At 53.5% G+C, this 5,207-nt stretch overlaps 1 non-coding gene across 1 annotated transcript; it reads right to left on the reverse strand.

Annotated features, from left to right (window-relative positions):
• Positions 1-4,825: 4,825 nt before the first annotated feature.
• On the reverse strand, positions 4,826-4,899 carry TRNAN-GUU (transfer RNA asparagine (anticodon GUU)). The gene has a single exon. It is a non-coding gene; the product is annotated as a tRNA-Asn (tRNA).
• Positions 4,900-5,207: the final 308 nt, after the last annotated feature.

Here is a 5,207-nt window from a genome sequence, read left to right on the forward strand (position 1 = left end):
AGCTGTAGCGAGGTACTGAAATAATCAAGAACTGCATATGCAGTGCCTCAACATTTCCTTGAAAAGAATTAGAATCTTTAATGAGAACAATGCAGTTCTTAGTAGAAACCTTGCCCTTAGCAATTAGGATTAGAAATTGTCATTAAAGAAATCAGTAAGTGAATAAAATGAAGCAGTTCTGCCTTGCAATCCTATTCTTTCATCTTCAGGCAATCCTCTCCAGCCATTGCTACATTACTTTTATTAGCTGTCTTTGGCTTTTTTAAAGTGTGTTGTTTCCACTGAAGCTTATCTGTGAAGGACTGAGTCCAAAGTATTCAAACAGCAACGGGGAAACAAATAAATAAATAATTCCAGGGAAGGCGCTTTTCCGAGCCTGTGTAGCTGAACCACTGACTTATTGTCTCTGCGCTCACCACATCACCACCCCCCCCCTTCAGTCGGTTGTTCCTTTTTTTCTTAAAAAAAAAAAAAGGTATTTTATTTTTAAATTTTGGGAAGGCCTAACCAGCATTAATAGCCTTATAAGTCTTAGTAAAACAAAGGATAGCTATTTTGCAGTTATAGGAAAACAAAAACCTTTCAGAAATCAGCATCTTGTATTTGCTTTCACCATCAATTGAGGGGGGGGAAGAAAAAATAAAGACAGATGTTAATCTATTTTAGTAAAAGTGGAAAAAAACCTGGGGACCTTCTAAGCCTAATCTCAGCCTAGACTGATTTTTATGGGCAAACAATGAATCCTTAGAATAATTGATTCATATCATGAATACACAACAAACTCCGAACCCAGGGGCCTGGTCCCATTTCCAGGGTAAGCTGTAGAATATCTCCTTTGGCTTTGGTGATGGTAACAACGTGCAATATCATTAAAACTAAAAAAAATCCTTACACATGTGTTCTGGGTGAACACACAGCAATTGTTTATGTTACATGAACATTAAAGGGGGGGGTGTGGGGAGGCTTGCAGCATTACATGTGAGCGATATCGATGCAAACAAATCAATATAAATCGTGGGTAAAAAACCCAACAAAACACACCATCGCTTAGAGAGGTACTAAATTTCCAGACCACAGTATTCAGATGATGATTATTTATTGCCATTGTATGTAGAGGAAAGGCTGCGGCATTCCTTCCAGTTTCGTTGCTTCGTGCCAGCTGAATTCTGCGAGAGGGATGGTGTTAGAAATGGAAGGCTACAGTAATGTTAACTATGCTGTTTCCCTTCAACATCCATTTTGTTCCAAAGAAACACTTGCCAGAGATTAAAATATTCAAGATGGCTGTTTTCTGCACCCTTTCTGCGAGCTCTACAGTTTTCCACGTTTCAAATATTCCGAGTCCCCGACCTCCCTAGGGCTGTGGCTATTTTATCCCTCATCTATCAGCCTCCCAAGTTACTAAATATTGGCCAAACTTCAAAGAGGGCTGATCAACGGCCGCCCCGTTTCCATCCCGGACACCGCCGCAGCCCTCTGGAAGCCGGTTCGGCCGCATGCCTCCTCCGTACCGACACTCGCAGCCGCGCGCAGCCGGGCGAGGATGCTCCGCAGCCGGGGGCAGAGCACGGCCCCCGCGGCGGGACACTCCCGGCAGATCCCGGCCCTGGGGCAGCGCCCGGAGCCCGGCGGTTCCGCGGGGGCCCGCTCCCCGCACCTGGATTCCGCGCGAGGCCCCGCCGAGCCCTCCGGGGCAGCCGCTGAGCAGCTGCGGGGTGGAGCGGACAGCGGCAGCATCGAGAGGACCAGGGGGTGGCGGCGGCAGCAGCGGGGGGGGGGGGGGGGGGATCCCGGCTCCGTCTCCGCCTCGCCCGGTGGCGGGAGGCAGCTGGAAGGTCCAGGGAGGGGAGGGAGCGGAGCGTATCCCCGAGGTTCTACGCAGAGCCGGGCCCTCCACCGGGGTTCCTGTGGCTGGGGCAGCGTTCTTTTGTCCCACCGTGTGTGTGTGTGTGTGTGTGTGTGTGTGTGTGTGTGTGTGTGTCCCGGAGCGAAGGCGGAGGCCGGCGCGGCCCGGGCCGGCAGCAGTGCTGGCAGCCGCGCCCTCCCCTCCCCCACGGCCGCGCTGGACGCGGCGGCCGAGGGGTGCCCCGCACCCACGGGCAGCGCCGGGCTCCCACCGGCCTCCATCCGCCGGGCAGTGGCAGGCGGGCGGCCCGCGGCGGTAGGGCTCCCACCCCTACCCCTCGCCGAGAAGCGGAGCCCCCGGGCGCTGCCCGCGGGGGGAACCGCGGCAGGGCTGCACCCCCGGCCCCGCGTCCCCGCGAACAAAGAGCCGCGGCGGGTTGCGGGTGGTTCTGTTCACCCAGGCGAACGGGCAGTGCAGGGTGTCTTCTGCGGCTCGGGGCTTCTTCGGGTATGTCGACGTCCGCTCTTGCCCAACCGCGCTAGAATCTGGCTGGGATATTGGTTTGAAATATTAAGGCTGGGGTTTAACTCGGTATTTGTTAACAGGTCACTCTGAATATGTCAGGGCTTTTCCTAAAAGTATCAGGTGATGCAGTCCCTCACTGCACTTAGAAGAGCGTTTGTCCCAAACCGCGTATAGACAAATGGATTAAGCTAAGAATCGGATGGTTTCTCTGGCTACATTGCACAGCTGTGAGGGTTTGTTTTTTTTTTCATGGCTGAGAACTGAGAGCTTCACTGACCTCTAAAAAAATATTACTTCATAAGAAGAAAGCATCGAGTCCCTATCCCCCTCCCTCCCCCCCCCAAAAAAAATAGAAGTAAATGGACCAGGTGTCCCGTTTTCCACAACCTTCATTGTAATTAGTTGGTGAGCAGAAGCGATGAAGCACTTTCCACTTGCACAAAATGATTTTCTTAAGCACCGCCCCAACGCTGCTGTGTGTTACCGAACCCACGATGCGCGTTTGAAGAGCCTCCTACTGTACCCGCATCTAGGGAACGCGTAGTGAGTGCTCACACCCCGCATCTGTTTTAAGCGGTTTGATGGGTGCATTTGCACACCGACGTGCAACACCTGGAAGGAGAGTTAAGAGACCTCCTGGTCAGCAAGAATCACCTCTGTAAAACCCATGTATGACCAGCTAGAGAAAGCAGGACTTGCTGCCTGGGAGCAGAACCTTCCTCCTGAAGTATCACTTCGGTGAATTTTAGCTCCTAAATTACCTCCTTTCCAGCCACTGCTTCTTTACACTGCCGTGATCACTTAGCTGTTGTGATTCCTGAGAGCTCTCGGTGACCGCCCGGTGACAGGCAACCCCAGCGTAGACAAACTCAGGTTTGAAAACCCTGTCCGTCGCCAGGCTTCGCTGGCTCCTGAGCTGGATCCATCCTTCCGCTGCCAACACCACGGGAACGGAGAGAAGGAGGTTTATCTGAATGACTCGAGTTAAAATAAAATTGTACCTGTCACTGGGGAACATCTGTGGGTGAGGCGTTGCTGAGGTCAGCAGGTGGGTCCCGCAGCGAGCTGCACCTATCCCGTGCTGAGAACACAGCTGCCAGGTTTTACAGTTTTTAATGAAAAAAATGAAAAGATGCGGGTGATGGGGAAAAAAAAAAAAAGAGAGAAAAAACTATGCCAGCCAACAGCTGCAGATCCAGCACACCGACCATTTAGGGTTTATTACTTTCAAAAAATTCAAGGTTCCTCGGTGTGTCTGAATCCATGTCTTTTCTTCGGTATCTTAGCTAGCGAGGGCCATGTCCTGTCATCAGCCTGACCTTTAAGAGGGCTATATCCTTTATTCAAAACAGGCGAGTTGAAAAGAAAGATCAGTGAAATACAATTTCACCGGGGAAGGGGGCATTTTTAATACGAATCCTGCTCTCTATAAACTGTAAATAGACCCTCGCAGAGCTGTCAGGAGCTGGTCTGGAAGGCAACCGGATTTCAAGCGGCCGGAACGCTCGTTATAATCAGCTCACGGGCTCGGATACGGCGAAGGTGCCAACTTCTAATTGATACGTTTAGGCGAAGCTCCCAACGTAATTGCTTTTAACATTCATTTATGCAAAGAGGCTTCGTGCGGACAGGGCGGGCCGGAGAGGCAGTGCTGCTGCCAGCAGGAAACGGGCCTCGAGCTACCGGCGGGAGCGGGACCGGCGGCGGCTCCAAGGGTAGCGCACCCGCCCGCCGGGCCCCAGGGGTCTGCTTCCCGCCGGGACGGAGGCTGGAGCCGCGCCGCTGCCGTCGTCCATCGCGGAGAGACGAAAGGTTGTGTGTGACGACCAGGGACGGCAGCGGCGACAGCCCCACACAACAGCGGTTATAACGATAATCATTCTTGCTGACGGCGTTTACCCCCCGAGCAGAACCTCCAGCTCACGTTATCCGATGGCGGTAGCTCGTGTGCTGGAGTGCCGCGAACGCAGTGTCTCCTGGAGCAAACCCTGTTATCGCGCGGCGCCGTCATTAACGATTATTATGCAGCTCAAATATGGTATTTTCCTTTGCACCTTCCACGGCGGGACCTCAGGGTGAAGAAACTCCCGGAGGCTCTCGCCTCTGCCCACCCGTCAGAAGAGTGGCGCTCAGAGAGCCCCCACCAGCGTGAAATGGGCTGGGGGGGTCTACACTTTCCTCCCAGGAGGCAGGGCCATATAACCCCACGCCGTGCCAGCCGGGACCCTCTCGACCCGTAGGCTCGCGTGGCCGCTGCAGCACGGCTGTTAACTACCAGGACTCAAGGCGGCGGGACCGGCCTCCTCCGCTGGCAGCGCTGCCGCCGCGCCTTGCTGGGCTCCCCAGCGGGGGCCCCCCTGCCAGAAACTCGCGGCGCCGGCACGGCCGCCAGCGCTAATCTCACATCCTCCCCGGCGAGCACGCACAGAAAGACGGCGAGCCAAAAGGCAAACCCGTCCCTGGGTGGGCTCGAACCACCAACCTTTCGGTTAACAGCCGAACGCGCTAACCGATTGCGCCACAGAGACTCCCTCCTACTGCTTTTTCCACCACGCCAGTCCTGTGTTACGCCGCTGTGCCAACCTTGCTACCTCCTCGCTACGGCGACCTGCGGGCCACCGTGTACAACCGGGCGGCTTTTCTCCTTTCTTCTTCTAGCCAACATGAAAGGCTAATTCCTAAAACAATTGTTCAGAGCAGCGTCTTTTTTTCCGGGGAATAAATTAAGGAATCAGAGGTGAAACTGCTTCTTCTTGGCTGCTGCTAATTCATCCATTACACGTGCAAACCAAAATGCAATTCCCAAATATCATTGCAAAATTGCCCTATTAATATA

Source organism: Pezoporus wallicus, unplaced genomic scaffold, assembly GCF_028554395.1.
Source record: "Pezoporus wallicus isolate ANWC-B61680 ecotype Strahan unplaced genomic scaffold, APGP_CSIRO_Pwel_v1 scaffold_2584, whole genome shotgun sequence".
Lineage (NCBI taxonomy): Eukaryota > Metazoa > Chordata > Aves > Psittaciformes > Psittacidae > Pezoporus > Pezoporus wallicus.